Source organism: Mesoplodon mirus, assembly GCF_964341445.2.
Source record: "Mesoplodon mirus genome assembly, chromosome: 3".
NCBI classification, from domain to species: Eukaryota; Metazoa; Chordata; class Mammalia; order Artiodactyla; family Ziphiidae; genus Mesoplodon; species Mesoplodon mirus.
The window spans coordinates 92,904,066-92,926,531 of NC_138978.1; the positions used below are offsets into that span (position 1 = coordinate 92,904,066).

The following is a 22,466-nucleotide window of genomic DNA, read 5'->3' on the forward strand; positions in this document are numbered from 1 at the left end:
GAAAGTAAGAATACTGGGGTTTTGACTAACTGATTCATGTTTGTGTCCAGCCCATGTCTCATTCCAGTCCTTTATCCCTTGATAAAGCTTTTAGGCACAAAAGTTAAATACTAGAATGTACTCTTCAGTATACATTGTAAAGGAAACTTTAAGGGACAGAAAGATGGCACTTAAGATGTTGAGGCAGGAAACCCAGCCACTATTTTCCACTTTCTCTCTTCCTTATCCTCTCCTGCTAATAGATGCACAATTAAACCACTGCAAACAAAGAAGTTCTATGTAGCAGGTGTAGTTCATACTGCCCGGTTTCTGTGAGTTACATAACTCACTGTAGGAGGTATACTCATAACTACTACTTCTACAGTCCTCACTTCTTTGCAAGTCGTTTTACCTCGCCTTTCTTTTCACACCCTCATCCCATTTCCTTCTGTGGCACCAGATAGCTGCTGTGGTTAACAATTTAAACGATGACAGTCACTGCAGACTTGCTTGGCACATGCTCTATGGAAGGTCCTCGTCCTAGTAGCTACCTCTTTCCCAGAAAATGGAAGCCTACCACAGAGAGTTCTTGATTATCTGCAGGTAGAACATCTGCATTGGGAATTACCCATTTGCTCCAGACACTGCCAGGCACACACTTTTCTTCCCACCCTACCAAGCTGCATTCCAATTTCATTCAGTTGCCTATTTACATTTAAAACTTCCAACAAAAGCACAGAAAGTGAAAGTAGTGAAAAGGCAAGGGGGTAGGTGGGGAAGGCCCACTCAGAAAAAGGCCATAGAATCATACTACTATTGTATATATACCCACTCTAGCATTAACAGGATTAGTCAACTGCCTTAAGTCATTAATAAAGAGTAAACTATTTTCCTTGCCTATATTTGAAAAACAGAATAAATGACTAAACTCCTTTCCTGCATTTGTCTGTATGAATCAAGCCTTAGAATATACTCCCTGAATATCAGCTGGTAGTACCATCAGGGTGTTGCTATGGTTCTTTGTGACTCAAAAATATAAAATGTGAATCAACATAATGAAGGCACAATCCTAGAGAAATGTGCAATGATGTGACAGGCACTCAAGAATTCTTGGAGAGTGGGGGAGCATTGGGTAAGGCAGAAGCACAAAATGTTAACATTTATAGTTCCTGTGTTACCTATCTCTCCAACATTCTGTTCCTAGTTCTTATAGAATCAAGACTATGGAACATAAAAACAGAATAGAAAACTTTGATCTTGACAAAATAATTTTTGAATAATTATGACTATAAGTGATTGGCCCCTTCTACAATATTAAGAACTCCATGGCTCAGTTTTGTGTAGATATGTATTGATCATCTTATTTTAAAAAATCCTTCTTATTTAAAAAAAAAATATTTTTATACAAGTGGACTCGGACCATAGGAAATAAAATGTACTTTCATTCTTGGGTTGAAGGTGAAGGGGTTGTTACCCCAGGAATGATGTTCTTACTTTCAGGCAAGAATAAGAAGGCATCATTTCTTGGGGATCATAAAGCTGGAGATAGAACCTCATGACAACTTGTTCAATGGAAGGCCATACCTCCCTTAAGATCAGTACTTTATCCTAAATCCCAGACTTGTCCCCAAGTCAGAAATAGGAAACATCAGCTTTTCCACACAATCCCTCATATTTCTAATAAAATCATGCTTCCCATGTCAATAGATGATATCTTAGGAGAGGCAAGTTCAGAGTAGAAACAATACACATAATTGTGGTTTAAGGAGCAGGACTGATACTATACTGACCTTATTATCCTCTTACCTTTTTTGTTAGGAGTAGTAGTAATAGTTTACAAGAACATGAGTCACGTTATGGTATAACCAATCTGATGCGAAATATTTGATCTCATTTGAATTTCTATCCCGAAGAGACAAAAAAATGTTCAATATAGAAGGAATAGTAAATAAAAGCAAAACTAAGGACATCTCAATTCCCAGTGATCATTATCTCTCCAAGCAGTAGTGTTTCCTTAGGCATGAGCCATGCTTTTCCTTTTCCTTTTTTTTCAAATTACTCTTACAGTGAAAATAAAACCAATTTTTCAGCTTTTCATAACAACATTTGAAAGTACAGATATCTATTCAGTAACCCAGTCTCCCTGGCAATAAAGCTCTAGGGATATATGAAGAAGCTCTTTAGAGGAAAAGGACATACAGAACAAGAGAATACACTTAAGTCTCTAAGTGTATTAAGGAAAATGTAAATATATACAATTTTACAAGACTAAACCATTGTCTTCAAGAAATGGAGCACAGGGCTTCCCTGGTGGCGCAGTGGTTGAGAGTCCGCCTGCCGATGCAGGGGACAGGGGTTCGTGCCCAGGTCTGGGAAGATCCCACATGCCGCGGAGCGGCTAGGCCCGTGAGCCGTGGCCGCTGGGCCTGCGCGTCCGGAGCCTGTGCTCTGCAACGGGAGAGGCCACAGCAGTGAGAGGCCCACGTAATGCGAAAAAAAAAAAAAAAAAAGAAATGGAGCACACAATGTATTCGGGGGGGGGGGGTTCTCATTTAATACAATAGGCTATGAATCAACCAGATTATATATTTCCTCTTACTCATAAGGGCACTAGGGAAGCACTGTTTCTCATAGATGGTTTATATTAAAAAACACAGGCCCTCTCTTTGCTCCCCTTTCAGAACACTCTGTAACTACTTCTATGAAAAACATGCGAGGGATTCATATTACCTGACTAAGCTGACAGATGTTATCCAAAGTGGCATTGTTATGAGACTGTGATTTTGACAGTCATCTATATCAACTTCTTCTTAATGTCTCATTTTTCAGTGTTAAGTACATAGGAACAAAGGCAGCCAATACATAAAAATGTGTGTCCAGAGGAATTTTAACACCAACAGAAGCTGGGAAAGTAATTCCTGTGTTGGCAACTTTTGTGTCAGGAAATAATGTAGAACTATGGTGTACGTGGCGCTCTAACTTTAGTAAACACAATGACATTTGTTAGATTTTTGTTGTGTAATGAGAATTAGATTTACATCTTGCTGTTTAATAAAATCATTAAAAGAGAATATAACTAACTCAGACCTTGTAGAAGGGAAAAAAATATAGCAGAAAAATAAAAATACACTTGCCTTTCCAACAAGCTTCAAGCACCATGAAGTCCATTAAACATTTAATTAATATGCCTATTTCCTTGGTGATAACATTTACTGTTATAACATTTACCATATTTTAATATGCTTTACTGAATATGAGAAGGATCAAATATGTATCTTTTGGAGTATGTACCAGAGATATAACACACATTTCCTCTACTAGTATCATATGAAGCAGCTTGGGCCATTGTTTTATGATATGCATATTATTCATTTTGAATAATATTTAGAGTAGTATTTTCCAAGTGGAAGAAGATAACTACTCACACGCATTTGTGATTCAAAGCTTTCATTTAGGCAATGACACCCACCCATCAATGTTCTTTCATGCCATATGTTTTTATAGCAGTTCTCTAAACACAAAGGGAACCTAAATATTCAGTGAGTTTCAAGCACATCAGACACCTCTGTGTTTATTAATAGATCTTTATGTGAGTTGAAAGAGAAAGATGACCTTTCCTTATAGGTCACTGCCTCCTGACTGAAATAATGTGTGCCCAATTTGGCCTTTAAATCTTAGGTCAACGATATGCCCCAGCCAAATTAAAAAAAAAAAAAAAAAAAAAAAAAAAGGCTCAGCATTTCTCCAAAAATACTCAAGACAACCTCACGGAAGATGAATGGCATTTAAATCTTATTACTCTGAAAAGAACAAAGGCAATTTTTTTAAAAAGCATTAGCTTCTCTTTTTATAACATGTTTATTAGTAACCATTACTTTACCAATCCTATCAAATATGATGGTTGGTGCCCCCCAAAATTTAATGATATTTCTAAGGAAATCCATGCCTTCTCCAAACATAAAAATGAAAAAAAAATAGGGTGATATGTAAAAATATTTACATTTGTGACTTGTGATTACCCTTCATTTCTACACAAATGACATCACCCTTGCAAATATTTTTTTTATAAAGCAGAAAGATAAAATGTGTCCAGTCCACTCTGAATTACTGTAATGTTCTCATTTAAAACCACCATCTGTCAGAGATTATCTTATTTTATACCAAGGGAACATCCATTAAATATTCATCCTCCTCATCCTGGAAATATGCTCATACAAGATTAGGGCCCTACCTGAGGAGATATGAATATTAGTCATTTTATTAGCTCATCTCTGAATGAACCTTAGAATAGACACCTGAGAAGTTTACACCTAAAGAGTATCATTCTTTTTAGGCTAAAGAGTGTGATTTCTGAGGGCTGCTATTAATTTACACATTCTGAGGCCAATGAGTTAATTTACACTATCTTGGCAACGAGCAGTTATCACCTATTTTGTTTGATTTTAAAATAGCAAAAATTTGCAAAGGTAAAGTTTGTTAAAATACAGCATATAACTGCAAGAATTTGGGTGGAAATAAAAAGCTAATGTTGGCATAACTGCTGAGGGGGAAAATTGGGTAAATCGTTCTCTTTATGCATGGAAGTTCCTAACTTCTAGACTACTTAATCACAGCTTCATAATTTACGCTTTATTTCCCTGGCTTTGGGGAAAAAAATACACAGGTCACTGTGAACTAAGAGCAGTCCTTAAAATATTCATGCCGCCTTCTATTCTTCATACAATAGTAATGAGAAAATTGAACATTTTGTTCAATTACAGAAAAAACTACTAAAAATTTCAAGTTATATAGGCAGACAAATAATATGTAAATTCAAGAAGAAAATAAAGCCTCCCCTCTCATTTCCCAGATTTCCCAGGAGGATACTTCACATAAGCAGTAAAAATATTTGAAAGCATAACTTAGTAAGTCATAACTGCATCTATATCTAAAGTGAAATGGAAAAAGTGAGACCTTCATCCTCAACAGTGAAATAGATCATAATGACACTTTGGAAAGAAAGAAGTTTCAAGATGCTATATCATAACTGCTGGCTTACATTGTCAACCTGCATTTCTAGTCTTCATTTAGAATAGTGGCAGTCTTTCATGGTGAGGTTTCCCTGCTATTTTGTAATACATGAAAAAGAAGAAAGAGGTCTATTTACAAGATTCAACTTACCCGTAGGCAGAGAAGTAGCAAACACTTTAAAGAACGATTCTTGGCAAAGACTAGAAGTCTAAGATACAAAATTCAAAATAATGATCCTTCTGCAATTTTTATGATGTCCTTTACTTAAAAAAAAAAAAAAAAAAACTAAACTCTGAACAAACAGAAGTTCAATTGAGTAAAACTACGGTAATAAACGTACTTTTAAAAATAGAGCTAATGACTCTCAAAATGTTCTTTTCTGAAAATAGAAGATATATATACATTAAGTGCTAAAATATAAGTGTGCATTAACATTGATATTATCATTATCAATACCTTTGCCATTGACTGAGTTCACTTTGCCATTGACTGTTATTGGTCACCTACTGCACACATTTGAAAGACAAAGTTTAATAATAAGTCTTCCCCTAGGGAAAATTATACCACAGTGGGGAAATATGCATGAAAAGGTTGGAATAATCATTGCAGTACAATGTAACAAGTACTTTATTATAATATGTGATAGATTTTCTTCAGAGGGTACCAACAATCCCTCCCATCCTTGTATGTGCATGCCACTCCTCCCTTTAAGAGATGGGATCTTCCCTCTTGAATGTGGACTGCATTTGTGACTCCCAGTGACCAATAAAATGGTGGGAGAAGTGCCACTGAACCAGTTATGAAACAAGGCTTTAAGGGGCTCAGCAGCTTTCACTTTTTGCTCTCTTAGAATCTAACCGCAATGCTATGTGATGCTAGTTTAGTCTATTGGAGGATGAGAGGCCATGTGGGAGAGCCACGTGAGTGAGACCATGCTGGTATTCCAGCGCCAACTGAGGTCCCACAGGACTGCAACCACACAAGTGAGCCCACATGAACACAGCAGAACTATCCAGCTGAGTCCAGCCAAAGGAATTATAAGAAACAGTAAACTGCTGTTTTAGGCCACTAAGTTTTGGGGTGGTTTGTTATGTAACAATGGATAAATGATATAAAATAAGGAAAAAGTAATCATGGCATTCATAGACCTATAGAATCTAATCTAATTTTCCCAAGAATAATCAGCTAGTAAAGGACAAAAAACCAAGTCCCCTGAATTTCCACCCAAGATGGAAGTATAGTGCAAAGGCAAAAATACAAGCTCTATTCTCAAGTTGAACACAAAATCCTGTGCCTGAATATGAATCATATTAACCAATACAAAAGATGACCTACATTGGTGGGACACATTAGTATCCTCACTCAATAATAAGTTCACAGTGATCCAGAATCTGGCAAAGATTCATGTAACAGCCCCAGTTTAAAATATTACAAATAATTTGCTAACTATTCAGTATTAAAATTTTGAAAGTGATATCCACATATTATATTTCAGAAACAAATATAATAGGACCATATAAGCTGAGCCTCCTTCAAAACTACTTTATATGAGATATGGTTTAATGATAAGGTTTCTGACTGTATTGGGAGCATCAATCATTGAACAGCATCTCTTTCTTTTCTAAAACTGAATGATAAGCTATTACTCACATACTTACTATTGATCACTACGATACAAAAGCCTGTGTGGTAAATTCTGGTAGTTTAATTTCTGGGAAAATAGTTTGTGAACATGAATTTTAGGTTTTTCTTCCCAGAAAATAAATCATATTTTTTATTATAGATGTTAAGCAAAATTTTAAATAGCCCCATTTCTTTTTTTCTGCTTTTCTCTCACCTCCCACACTTCTTTCTCAGCCCATGGGATCTCATGCTGGCCTGAGTTCCTTTTGCTATTTCACAATTTTCTCAGTTCCTCAGAAGAGCAATATTTGAATAACAAAATTAAGTATAACATAAATATGTCTTTTTAGATACATCTCCCAAAGGACTCCATGTCCCCAAATCACTCAACTCTTTTCCCCAAATCAACACGTTCAGTCTCTGAATGCAGCTGGTATCAGCTAGTTATTAGCAAGAAACCTTCAACACATGGCTAATAAAAATACCTTTTTAAATCTCTGATAGACTTAGAGATGGATGCTTTGAAAAATCAAGGAGGGTGGCCTTCAATAGTGCAAGGGAGAGAATCAAGTCAAAGAGCAGAGAATCACACCAGCAGTACCTGAGGATGTGTGCAAGAGGGAAGGTGTGCCTTTGGAGAAGGGAGAGGTTACTGAGGATCCACATTAACAGGAAGTTGGGATGTGTGTTGTAAATCCTTCACTCACCTCCCTCAGAAAATCTTCAGTAATTTATCCACTGCTTACTAACAATTTCTAAGAAAGAACTCTTTCTGTTGATGGAGAAAAGTGATAAATTCTGTCTCAAAGTTACTCTGAGCTCACAACAGATACTACTCATAGACCCAAGCGACTTCAGGATTATGCTCCTTTTAAACAGAAAAGGTGTTGCTGGAAGGGGCCACTCTTCTTGCACAAGAGGGAGAGCAATGATATTAGCATTTTAGTCTCTAAAAGTTCTTTCTTACACATATTGAAAAGGATGGTACAACGCCTGGAGGGATGCCGCATCAGGACCCAGGAGAGAACAGATTTTCTACAGAATCTATGCATTTCAAACAGAAGTACCATGTTTCCACGGAGGGCATAGAATATTCTGCAACAATGTGATTTATATGGTTCTCTTACTTTTTTGACATTTGTTTCAGAGCAATTGCCTGAATACATTCTATTTTTTTTTTTGGCAAAATGTGGATACTAACATATGTTGAAAAAGTAAAAAACAGTGTGATTATTTTCTATGTTACCTATCATTTGAATCTTATTTGTTACTCTCTTTACATCTCTTCTTTACCCTCTTTACATTTCTTCAAAATATTAGGTTTATGCATGATCATTTATATTGGGAAAAGTACAATTACTACAGAGGACATTCTGTTGAGTTCAAAATATTCAATTAGGAAAAAAAATCGAAACATCATTTAATCACATTTATAGTCATGATTAAAGATTATCTACAAGTATCACACGGTAACTGTCCTTTGCTTTAGTATAAACTGCAATCAAAAGGTTTCCAATTATCTATTAAATTATCATAATGTTTTATAAATAGATAAGCTACTCTATTGAGCTTATAACTTCTTTATTAATATGTATACATTCAGTCAGGAAATAGGCAGTTGGTTCATCCAAAGTGTCTAAATAAGAGTTATATATATATATTATAAATTAATATCCAATATGACAGGTCAGTTATACCCACAGTTTCTTAAGAGGCATCATTCACATTTTGCAAGGAACATCTCTTTTTTGTACGGGGGATGTCTGAGATCTGTGATGCACTCTTATTAGATGCCAAAGCACCCACCCATCATTGTGACAACAACCAAAAACGCCTCCCCACGTTTTCAAATGTCCCCCTGAGGGGTAATAACACCTACTCCCCCAATTAAGAATTACTAGATTCACTTTATAATTCAGGAGGGAATAAAAATATTTTACAAAACTGAAACCAATGAAACCTCTACTTAACTTGGAAACCATAGTACTCTGCTTTTGCAACTGTAGCATTAGCAGTACTGTAACAAGTTTTATGGTCTAGTGTGTATTTATAGTATAGCTGTGCTAAACATTTTTGAAGGAGTGAGAAATTTGCATTTGTGATAATGCAGAAAGCTTACAGGGCAACTATGCTTAAGTCTAGTAACTATATCATGGTCTGCTCATGAATCAATTGGCCCCAGGTACAGTTCTTCTTACTACTTTAAAATCCCCTTTCTTTGAGAAAAAGAATATTTAAATGTTACACTAAACTAATTCATTCCAATCAGTATCCCACATTAGTTGACAACATGAAAACAAATATTTTATAGAGTTGTCTAAAACTATTCTGATCACTGAAATTTGTCCAGTTAAATATTCAGCTACATCAATATTTTATTAGACCTTTCTTTTTTTGTTAAATTGTGGGGGAAGACAAGGAAATAGGAATATAGAAAATGAGTTAGTAATGGGAAAAGAGAAAAAAACAAAATCTTCTTGATTCTTAATTGCTCTAGGAAGCACAGTGTTCATAATATTTCGGGTTTAAGAAACTGATTTCAAAAAATTATAAGTATTTTTAAAATGAGGGAATAAATTGATGCTTCTAATAGCTCTCAAAGAGAACTTTCTTCTGCTAACACTTTTATGCAGTCATAATGCAGTATAAAGATACTTCAACTAATAATTGTTCATTGTAGGCCCATTAAATACAAAGAAGGACTATACTATCAGAAGACCTTAATCAGAGATACCTTACCTTCCTGACACCAATTTAGTCATAGGATTTTCCCACCTCCCAGAGGAAAAAAGAGAAAGAGACTGCTACTGACTCTTCAGTCTGCAGCGGGCCTTTCTTGCGCTAAATACTTTTTACATATTTTTTTCTAACTTAGTTCCACAGCATTTCAGCAGCAGCATCTCCATTTTACCAAAGATGAAGCTAAGCCTCAAATATGTCACACCACACATAAGTGTCATTAAAATAATATAAGAAAACTGATTAATAAGATAACCAGAAAGCTCAGTTAAAGTCATGCTCCTTTATGTAAGTTATCAGTCTTGCATAATTTCAAAATGGGTAGCAGAAAAATATAGGAGAGAAAATAGTTTCTATTTGTACTTTCCTATCCTCTCTAAAAAGAGATTCAGCAACTGGAGGCAGCTTACTACATATTCATCATAATTCATTCACTCATTCAACAAATGTATCTACCTACAACAATATGATCATATTATTTTATTCCATCATTTATCAATTTTTTAAATGCTAGGGATATGTAATTTAAAGTGTTGGAAATAATAAATAACTATGCAATCAACTATTGAACATTTAGTGAAAAATATTAACTGTAAGTCATATGTGGGTCCTTCTAATAGAATACATAAAATATATTAAAAAGCAAACTAAAGTAGAATGGAGAATAGTATACATTACAGCAAATAATCAGAACATATATTCTTACATAAATTTGAATTTATATACTTTTACCTTTATCTTAACAATTTCACTTTTTGACATAGCAAATAAAATTTTGCATTCACCATTGCAGTTTTTTTAAACAATGAACACAGTATACACATTTCTATGCATAAGAGTGCTTAACTTTTCTTTAATATATGTATATGCTCAATATAGTATAAAATAGAAATCTCATTCTCTGAGGAAGTTATTTATTAAAAATAACTGTTATAATAATGATTGCATGTCTCATTTTGTTGTACCAAGATATAATGAAATACTACTCATTATTCTAATAAAATGCAATAAAAATGATCTTTCCCTGTGTTACTGTTGTGATTTTAAGGTCTCCCTATAAATCTTCTCCTACTAACAAAAACAGTACTTCATCAATCGATGCCCCCATTAAAGACGCAGCAATGATGGTGACATCTTAAAGCTTTTATTGTACTGTACAGTTTAATTCACTTTCTCTTTTAATCTACTTATCAATTCTGTTAGATATTATTATTATCCCCCATTTTACAGACATAAATATTGACGCTTAAGGAAGTTTTTTTCTGTGTGTGTGTGTGTGTGTGTGTGTGTGTGTGTGAAATTACACAGCTAATTAAGGAAGTTAGGTAACATTCATTTTTCTTCAGGGCTTTTAATCACATTAAATGGATTCCTCTATTCAACATATGGATTTAATTTTCTATGAAAATAATACTGTAATTTCTCATTCCACACTAATCACAAATTTAACATATCCTCTCAGTACACCAGGAAAATCTATGTTTTAGTACTTATATAGTAAACATCCTAATTATGGACGTGACTCACATAAATAAGTTTTCACCCCACTTCACTGTAACTCTTTCTTAATGCCAGTATAAAAATTACTCTTTATTGTTACTTGTGAAAAAAGACATCAGGGAGATTCTGAACCAACAGAGGAGGAAACTACAGGAAGGGAAGGGGAAAGAGAGATAAGGAGGGAGAGACAGAGAAACAGAGAGAAGAGAGAACAAACATCCAGCAGTAGTGATATGAATTTTTTTTTTTAGTTATCACAAAAGTAATAATTACACTGTAACTCCATGGGAACAATGGTAATTTCACAGTAGCTCATGTTACTGTTATCATCCTGTATCCTGATAACTGTGAAATTAATTTGTGGCACTACTGTAAGTGTTGGCCATAAGCTGTTCCCTTGGTAACAGTATTATGCTACCATAGAGAAGGAATATTTGGCAGCAAAATGGACAGCAGCAAGCTGATAACACATGGGAAAGCTTCTATCTAAATACACAGAGCATAGCAATCACCTTTGGAGAAACTACATGGCTTTCCAAAAGAGTTCCCTCTGTTCACTGTCCAGTATCTGTTGACTATAGTTAGTTCAAATGAATAGCAGGTAATGATCAAATTACCAGTTCATATTTATTAACAGGGCCTTCTTATCTTTAAAAAATTGCAAGGAGAAAGTACAAAAATGTATTACATTTATCTTGCTCTCTTTTTTCTTTCCTCCCCTGAAATTATTACATGCCACGAGAAGCCATACCAAACGTATACACACACACACAAACATACACAGTTCAATGAAAAGCATGCATGCAGCTGATAGCTAGGCAACCCTTATGTATAAACAAAGATACTAGGAATATTTTTAAAACTATTTTGCTTAAGGATATTCATTTAAGAAGGAAGATCTTTTACATCTGCAGTCTACTACCTTCAAAGTCACAGAAGGAAAAGTTGAACATGCAGCCAAAAGTCTAGTAGCTTACATTTCTACTTTTTCTTTTTCAACAATAAAATACTGAAGAGAGTATACACTAAAGTGGAAGAGCATTAACTGTGCGATACCACAAGAAATTCTGAATTAGAGATGTGTATTTTAAAAGCCATGCACCCCAAGCTTTGGATGGCTTAACAACCCAGAGGCAAAGGGCAGATTCTCCAGCTCGCCCCTTCTTTCATAACACTAAGCAGGCTGAATACCACTCCAGGACAGCAACAAATTGGCTGGGCACACTGTTTAGATTAGCTAACGTTTATGTGTCTGTGCTAAACTAAGCATCATGAGACTGGCACTGTTTTGTCATTTTTCAGATAGAAAATTCAGATATGAGTTCTTCAGAGTTCAGTAAGTCTATTTTAAAATCTATTTTTGCTTTTGATATGATCAAACTGTACCTAGAGATATAACTGCATCTTAATATTTATGATAAGCTTTTGCTGAGTAATATTTTCCATATATATGCAATGCAAGGTCAATAGTTACTAGAAAGCCCTTTGTTTGGCGTATCATAGATTCCTGTCAGCCTAACTTCAGGGACTACTAGGTTCTGATAAGTTCTGCAGAAAAGTTAAATCACAGACAGAAATGTATTAAGCTTAGTTTGCTCCTACCCACCAATCTTTTTTTTCCCCAAAGTACCTGGCACAGAGTAGGTTTACAATATTTGTTGAATAATTGAATAAATATTCTCAAAATCCTATTTGGCCATATTCCCCATAATGACATTGTCCTAACCTACATTTAGAGTCATCTCCTCTGACATCTATTTCTCCAGAGTTATTCTCCTAATTTAGATCTCTGGAGATTCTCTCTGTAATATCTTGGAAAAGATCAATGAGAATAGGAATTATTGGATATTATTTTATTTTATTTTATTTTTATAAGAACCACACATAGGCTAACCACAAACTAAGCTAATAAACCATGGTTTAACAGAACTCTCCATAATAACCCAATAAATAGTGAAATAGTTTTTGCTATTATGAAGTTACCACCTATTCAGTGTATGATCATAGGAAAGTTTCTTGACGCACTTGAATCGCAGTATCTTCATACATAAAATGGGTATAATAATAGTACCTACCTCATGGGATTATTACTAGGGAGAAACAAGATAATCCATGTAAAGTATTTAGCATAGTGTTGAAAAACAGAAAGATCATATTAAATGTTTATGTTATTGTTATAATATTATATTAAACACGTCAAAAGTATCGATACTTAAGATATATTCACTTCGGTGTTTAAAGTTTTATCTACCATGTCACCTAGCCTGGATATGTTCCAAAACCTTTGCTGAATAATCTTCTTTGTACCAGGAACTAACGGTGGTATTGAAAAGAAACAGATATTGGTGTCAAGCAGACAAGAGTATAAGTTATAGCTTTGTCACTTAAGAGAGTTCTCATCTGCAAATTACTGAAGCTTCTTGAATGTTAATTTTCTGTTAAAAAGGGTAGAGGTTGTAAGTGTCCACTACTTTCTTCTGAGTTTTAGAATAAAATTCATACTCCTTTCAATAGCCAATGGGTCGTAGAACTCATCTTCCTCCACCAAACTCCATCCACGTTGCTTTCTTCAGAGTTCTCACACATGCCAAGCTTGATATCCATTCAAGGTGAGCCTGGAAACCCACATACTTTACCTCAGTGGTACACCTCCCCTCACCCATGGAAAGCAACATTGAGGCATAGAGGATTTATATAATGATTAGTTGGGCACATTATGTCAACTGAAATAAGGTTTCCAGGAAGTTTGTATATTTGAGTAACTTCAGTATTTCTTAGGAATCACAAATGATTATCCTAGCCTTAAAATAAAATGTGACCCTGATTTATGTGATCAATAAGCAAATTTTCCTGGAAATTACTGAGCATATTACAGTAACTTCTAGAGGCAAATTTATACCTGCATGAATAAGTTCTCATCCTGAAAAAAAAATTACCTTCTGAAAGTCCATGCTAGTTATCTGAAATAAGAAAGGTGAAGTAAAAACTATGTGATCCATCATAACGTGAAATAAACATGTATTGCTACTCTGTGATTTTGGTCTTTATCTCTGTCTGACCCATTTCTTGAGATTATTACCTCAAGATGCTCTCCCATGGAGTTTTCACTGAGAATACTTTAATCTAGTTTCTTAAAAATCCATAACAAATTACTAGGGTCTCAATGACTCAACAACACTCCTATGTTTCAAAAATGATATATAAAAACATAATCTACAGTAAGTGTGACTAAAGTATTTTATACCTGCAGTGTTGAATTGTTCCACTGAAGGAGAGCAGGAAAAAATATAAGTTCACATGCCAAAACTAGAACCTTGTTGTCACTTTAAAGTGTATTCTCTCTGAATTTACTAATTCAGAATCCCACAATTCCAACATGAATCTCTTAGCCTCCCATTTTGCTTGCTCAGTTTCCCAGTTACTACTGGTCTTTATGTTCTTCAAGATCTCTGCTATACTCTGTGTTGAAAAATAGATAAAGTAAAGACACGCAGAATTAGACTATCAAATGGTTCAAGTCCCTGATTTGTTATTCATTATCTGTGTAACCTTAGGCATGGTTCTCTTAACTGTGAAATTAATGTAAGAATAATACCTTGAATTTTAAGTAATAATAATACCCACCTCATTGTATTGTCACAAGAATTAAGTGAGTAATCATATATAAAGTATTTAGAAAAGTTCCTGGCATAAAGTAAGCAATAAATTACAGCTATTATGATTGAGTCCTTCATTTTTTCTTTATCTATTTTCGTTCCTCCCTTTTACTTAAACTCCATTTTAATGATTTTAAAGAACCTTCTATAAAGATGCCTATCCCCTTGTTTCCCAGTTCTTCCATTATGCCTTTCTTAGAAAATTCACATTCTGAATGAAAACTTTCATGCCCACAGAGAAAACCATATATACATGCAGAAAACCAGCATCATAATATAGCCAGTGTCACCAATTATCTGAGCTCTCAAGACTCCACAGAAACGGGACCTATTTCTTTGGTCAACTTCTCATTCTTCCATTCTCCAGAACAACTGTGGAAAACTTTCATCTTTCCTCCTCACTGCCAAGCCATTTCTGTTCCATTCCTTTATCCTCAGCATGATAACCTTCCTTTTTATTTTTGTGACAAAAGCCTTTAGTTGGTGCTCCCTAACAGAGCTGTCACCAATTCTCTAAACCTGCTTGTAATGACCACTGTTTTTCTTCTGCCCCTTATCATAACGGTGTTTCTGGTCCTCTTCCTATCAAAGGCGAATCCCCACAAATGTAAATGGATTCCATCTCCTTCTACTGTCTCTAAAGTCACATGCTTTCAATTTTCACCTCTTCTTTCATCTCCTAGAACCTCCTTATTAGCACCTAATTATTTTTAGTCACTCCAATGTAATAACATTCTTCTCTGAATCCTACATCTCCTTCCTCCTATGAACAGCCAAAAAGGAGAAAGAAGTCTGTTATCTATACTGACCATCCCCATTTTCTTCCTGCCTACTTATTTATTCATTCATTCCACAGTCTATTCCGGTCTAGTTTCTGCTCCTACTTCTCAATGGATACACTCATGTTACTAAGTATGTCCACACCATTCAGTACAGAGAATACGTTTTCAGATCTCCTCTTATTTAATCTTTCAGAAGCATTCAATAAAGTTGTCTACTCTCTCCCTCTTAAAGCATTCTCTTTCTTTCAACTTTAAAAATAGTATATTTTCCCCTTGCTTTTTTGGTCATTCCCCAGTCTCCTTTGTTTTCATTTGTGTTTTCCCATTCCTTTCCTAAATAATTGTTAATATTGGCGTTCTTCAAGATTCTACTGTGGTCTTTTGTCTCATTCTACACTCATTTTCATAGCTTCAATTATATCTCCATACTTATCATCTTTATGTCCTGCATTCTCAGATCTCCACACTACAGCCCATCTCTGTCCTTATCTTTGGGCATGTATGTCAAATATAATTATTAATTCCTTCATTGTTCATTCAACAGATACATAGTGAACATTTGTCATGCCCCAGGAACAATTCTAAATGGTAGGGATGTACATTGAACAAATACACAAAACTTCCTGCCTTCACAGAGCTTTATTCTATTGAGGGAGTTACATTAAATACAAACAAGTAATATAGACAGTATATTAGACAGTTGTGAATTCTCAGGAGAACCATAAATTAGGAAAGATGAATAAGAAACATTGATGATGTAACTTGGGTTATGTTTAGATAGCAGCCAAGGAAGGTGTCTCTAAGAAGGTAAGATTTCAGTTCTTCAGAGAGAACTGAAGACTGAGAGGAAGCAAAGGGCATAGAGAATGGCAAACTCCTGTGTTCTGTGAAACTTTTTATGATTTGCCTCCTCCCTCTCTAATCGAATTTTCAGCCATGTATATTAACTATTCACTGCCTAGCATTTTTTAAAAATTTCTTATGCCTTTCTTAATTGTCTCCTTTGCAATAAATGATAAACATGATTTATTTTATTATTTGAATAGTAGTAGTGTCTTATCTTCATGCAAACAGATCCTCTTTTATTTTAGAAGTAAGCAGGATATAAATAATAAAATAAATCAAAGTAAAATACATCAGTATGTGAGTTGAGCTTTTACTTTGTAAAGAAAGGGCACTATGCTTAATAGAAAAAGAGATGCAAAGAAGCCGGATTGTAGTGGGTAGAGGTATGACTGAAAGGTAAAGACATGGAGTCACACTGTTTAGATTACTTATTCCAAAAGGTTGGCAGTGAAACACCTTCCAGATAAATTTGAAGTTAGATACAGCACAATTCTGACAGTTGGCTCTTAGTGAATTCTTTCAGGTTTTTAAAACTATTTAATTATGAACATAAGCCTTAATTAAGACAAATCTTTCTTCTGCCTAAATAAGAAACTGCTTAAATGTCGGAGGGCAAGACTAAAAGTTTCTGTCTAAACTCATTTTACAGTCTCCATATTTACATACAACGTGCCATGCTACCAGGAACCGCTAAGCACATTCTCACACAGGATCAGGGCCATCCATGCTCCAGTAAGAACTTTGAACTTGAAGAAATATACAAGAAACCACTGAGTCAGAAGCAATTTCTACTACTCAAAGTATCATTTGTTGCCCTTTGAGTGTCCCAGATATATTCCTCAGATATTTCTGTTACCAAGACTCCCAGCTTAATCTTTGCAAGACTCACTATGTGAGATTGTGAATTTAGGGACCTTATTCTCTTTAGTGCAGATGTCAGAGCCGTCTTACACATCATTCATGCCTTGACTGATCTTTCTGGAATCTAGAACTTTTACCATTAAAAAATATATGTTTTACATGTCTACAAATCTATATAATGAACATATTTATCCCTCTCAGGCTACAGTCCAAGGTATGGCCCTGAAATGGCTTCAGGTTTTTTCTTCAAAAATTCTATAGGATCCTATATCAGTTTTTCTTTTTTTTTTCCTTATGGTTGTTGTTGTTGTTTGATTTACCCCACCAGTAACATTTTTTTCTCAAACTAAACTGAACTGGCTCATCACGATAGAGTAAAGTAAAAAGACATCTGCAAAAAACTTGATACAGGCAAAAGCAGCATTTAAATGATTCAAAGTTTTGTTCTTACATGTCTTCAACATACTAGTTTATTATTCTTTTCAAAAAAACATTATTTTCTCAAACCAAAGGTATGAAATTATTACAATAAAAGCAAATAAAATATATTAAGTGCTATATAATTATCTCATTTATATGCCTAAGGTTATTAGCTTATATATAATGTCTTTAAAATAACTCCTATTTGCAGTTATGTTTCAAACTGCAGATTTGACGCACCAGCCAGGAGGAATGCTACAATTCCTGCTGTGCTAAACTTACTGAAACAAATAGAAAAAACAGTTTATTTTGTTTTGTTACTGTTTTACTATTTTGTAATTGGACTACCCTACAGGAAATACTCTTCTTTATATCACTGAGTTAGCATAATAATCTTGTTTCATGCTCTTCCTTTATATACAATATAAGGATTTCTGAATTATTATTTTATATGAGAGATATAATATATAAAAATAATATATATATAAATATATATATATAAAATAATGACACAAAAAATTTAAAGGTATTAATCAAAAGGTATGTTAGAACTACTTGTGATGGCAAATGTTCCTAATAATATGACTGAATGTATTTTTTGACAATGGAAATATGGGCACACATACTTATATCCACGTATCTATAAAATGCGACTACACAGAGATAGAGAGATAAGAAGCATTCTGAAAAAAAAAAGTGTCTTCTCCAAATGTTTTAAATGATTAACACCATATATCTTACTATTCAAAGATTACAAAGTTGTTGTTTTTTTCCTTTCAATTATTAAATAAAATAAGGGTAAAAAGCAAAGTCTCCTTGTATACAAAGTAGTCTTGTAATTTATATCTGGAGACTATCATTTAGGGTTATATTCAGTGATGCTTATATATTATGTGTTCCATGGTTAATTTTGTCAAAATAAATAACTTTTATGAAAGTGCTAATATCTTCATAGAAGAATTAAAAACGATCTTTAGAAAATGCTTGATAACTCCACTCCATCTCTCTCTGGATTCCACATGTTAAGACCACCTTTAAAGAGAATTTTGTCACTGAAGTAAAAAATTCATTTACAAGGTTTTTAAGCTGGAGTAGCTTTATGAACAGTTGTGCTAACAGCAATAAAATGTTATTTCTAGTGAATAATGAAAAGTCTTATCACATTCTATTTAGAGAAAAAACAAACTTGTTAATATGCTAATTTTTTTTTCTTAACCCTAATTCTCATTTAATGCAGACATCTTTGAGGGGGAAAAAAGGAGTGCATATAATGGTATATAACATCTAATTTGGAATTCTATATAAATATCACTTGTTCCTTAAGTACTATCAGCACTTACTGAGGATCAGATTATAAAGATACCAAAAAACTTTATTTTATATAAAAGCACACATAGAATTTCTTCAGGAACAGACACTTGTGAATATAATAGTAATGAAAAATAAAAAGGAACTAAATATAATTTTGCAAATTACATCCTAAGGTATCATGTCCTAAAGCTCTATCCCAAAACTCACTATTTCTGATGATTTTACCATGTTATACAAATTCATTAAGAAAAATAAGTAAATGCATTTATTTCATAAAACTTTAATTAGACACATCCTACAACATGTCTCTGACATTATCTATCCCTACAGAATCTCATTGATATTTCTCTTCCTACACCAAAGTCTATGGCATTTGATGGTGTTCACCCAGGTGTAGCATACTCAGTGATACAGAACTCTCTCCTGAGCAAAGAAGAGGGAATTAAAAAAATTAGAAGATAACAGGTTGCATATTCTAGTTGTAAAAAGTCACTTTAGGAAAAGTAAGTGCTTAAGTGGTCATATAAAAAGCCCAATTAAAACCAATTAAGTGGGCTTCCCTGGTGGCACAGTGGTTGAGAGTCCGCCTGCCGATCCTAACGACACGAGTCCGTGCCCCGGTCCAAGAGGATCCCGCATGCCGCAAAGCGGCTGGACCCGTGAGCCATGGCCGCTGGGCCTGCGCGTCTGGAGCCTGTGCTCTGCAGCGGGAGGGGCCACAATGGTGAGAGGCCCACGTACCGCAAAAAACAAAAACAAAACAAAAAAAAAAAAAAAATTAAGCTTTGTCTCTTAGGATTTGTAAACCTACATTTTTGAGCACTAAACTGAGTTGACAAGACCAATTAATAACATTCTTATCAAAGTAGTGAAATACTTCATTTACATTTGGGATAACCTGCAAGTATATTATTTTGGTTTTGAAAAAATAGATAAACACTAACTTGACACTTGCTAAAATATTCTGTTAAAACAAGCAATGACCTGGGGCTCTATTTCGATTCATTTAAATGAAATATAAATTAAAAATGTTTGGAAAAATAAGGCTCATAGACGTTAAGAAGCTTACTAAAAATTACAGTGAGTCCGAGGGACAGAGCCAAAATTAAAACTCTGGAAGGATAGAAGACCAACCAATTGAAAGGTAAAGCAAATTAATTTTGGTTTAAGGCAGTTGAGTTTTGCATGACAAATATGCAAATGTCAAATAAGCATTTAGAGCTTTGGGTCTGGGGTTCAAGAACGTGATATGGCAGACAATACAGATTTAAGAGACAATAACGAACACATAGACTACGAATAAAGGCAAAATAAGGAGGTATGATCACTAAATGCATGAATGCAAAGTGAGAACAGGACCCAAGAGGAAAAATATTTTAGAGAGAATAGGAAAAAAAAAAAAGTGGATTAAATATTCTGCTTGAGGGAAGGAGACACAAGAGGGAGGGGATATGTGGATATATGTATACATATAGCTGATTCACTTTGTTATACAGCAGAAACTAACACAACATTGTAAAGCTATTATACTCCAATAAAGATGTTAAAAAAAGATACACATATAAGATATATGGGGCTTCCCTGGTGGCACAGTGGTTGAGAATCCGCCTGCCGATGCAGGGGACATGGGTTCGTGCTCCGGTCCGGGAAGATCCCACATTCCACGGAGCGGCTGGGCCCATGAGCCATGGCCGCTGAGCCTGTGCATCCGGAGCCTGTGCTCCGCAACAGGAGAGGCCACAACAGTGAGAGGTCCGCGTACCGCAAAAAAATACAACAACAAAAAGATATATGTATATACATATGTATGTGTATATATACATATATACATATGTATATATACACAATGGAATATTACTCAGCCATAAAAAAGAATGAAATAATGCCATTTATAGCAACATGGATGGACCTAGAGATTATCATACTAAGAGAAGTAAGTCAGACAGAGAAAGACAAATATCATATGATATCCCTTATATGTGGTATTTTTTAAAAAAGGATACAAGTGAATTTATTTACAAAACAGAAACAGTCTCACAGGCTTCAGAAAAAAACTTATGCTTACCAAACGGGAAAGGTGGGGGTGGGGAAGGGATAAATTAGAAATTTGGGGTTGACATGTACATACTACAATATATAAAATAGATAATCAACAACGACCTACTGTATGGCACAGAGAACTCTACTATTATTAGGATATTATTTAGGATAAGGATATTCTGTAATATCCTAAATGGGAAAAGAATAGATACATGTATATGTATAACTGAATCACTTTGCTGTGTGCCTGAAACTAACATAACATTGTAAATCAACTATGTCAATATAAACTTTTTTTAATTAAAAGAAAAAATATTCTGCTTGAAATGAATAAAATAAACAAAAGAAAAACAAGATTTGTTTTTCTCTAAAGTTATAATGACATGTAATTGCTTATATTCAACTAGTACATAAATTTAATAACCAACACAATGTGTTAAGGTAGACAGAGGGGGACTTCAACTTCTAGACAGAACGTAGTAGGTCACAGTAGGTCAATCAATGCTCTAATTGCCAAAAACTAGAAAATGCTCAATAAACCACAAACATTTTCAGAGGCATCAGAGATCTGAAAAAGCAAGGAAAATTACACAAACTAAATTTCTTGAGAAGGGAGAATGTTCTCAAGATGAGTTGAGGAGAAATTACCAAAACTTTTAGTGATCATTGGCACAAATGAAGGGGTGCTATAAGTGGAACATTAAGAGGACAAACATGTCTGTCTCCCTGCTGGATATATGCAGAATTCTAGTGTTGTGTGGGAGGCTTATGGAGACTAAAAAGTTCTAAAAGGCAAACAGAAAAAAAAAGGAGGGGGGGGAAGAGGGAATAGGGCATGAAATAAAAACTGTTAGAAACAAAAGGAGAAAATTGACAAATCTCAAATCATACTTGAAGAGTTTAACAACCCTCTCTCAGAAAAAAATAAATATTTAAATAAATAAAAATCAGTAAGGATACTGAAGATCTAGATAACACTATCAACTGTCTCTAATTGACATTTATAGGACACTACAACAAACAATTGAAGAATAAACCTTCTTGTCAAGTCAACATGAAATATTCACTAGGCATAAACCATATGCTGAGATAGAAATCAACTTTGAAAATATTAAAATCATAGAGATTTTATTTTCTGGCCATAATCTTTTACAATTGATAAATCAACATTGACACATCTTGACCACCCAAAGTCCACAGTGTACTTTAGGGTCACTAAAATGTTCAGGACTTTTGCCCATTTTTTAATCAGGTTGCTTGTTTTATTATCATTGAGTTTTAAGAGTTCACTGTACATATATGTATATATATATATATATATATATATATATATATATTTTTTTTTTTTTTTTTTTTTTTTTTTTTTTTTTTTTGCGGTACGCTGGCCTCTCACTGTTGTGGCCTCTCCCGTTGCGGAGCACAGGCTCCGGACGCACAGGCTCAGCGGCCATGGCTCACGGGACCAGTCGCTCTGCGGCATGTGGGATCTTCCCGGACTGGGGCACGAACCTGTGTCCCCTGCATCGGCAGGCAGACTCTCAACCACTGCACCACCAGGGAAGTCCCCCATTGTATATTTTGAGTAAAAGTCCTTTATCAAATGTGTCTTTTGAAAATATTTTCCCAGTATGTGACTTGTCTTCTTATTCTGTTGGCAGTGTCTTTGCAGAGAAATTTTTAATTTTAATGAGGTCCAGAT

General features: G+C 34.5%; 1 protein-coding gene across 2 annotated transcripts in view; it reads right to left on the reverse strand.

The window, feature by feature from the left end:
• DPYD (dihydropyrimidine dehydrogenase) overlaps window positions 1-22,466 on the reverse strand; it is an 817,544-nt gene that overhangs the window by 663,025 nt on the left and 132,053 nt on the right. The gene's annotated exons all lie outside the window — the stretch shown is intronic.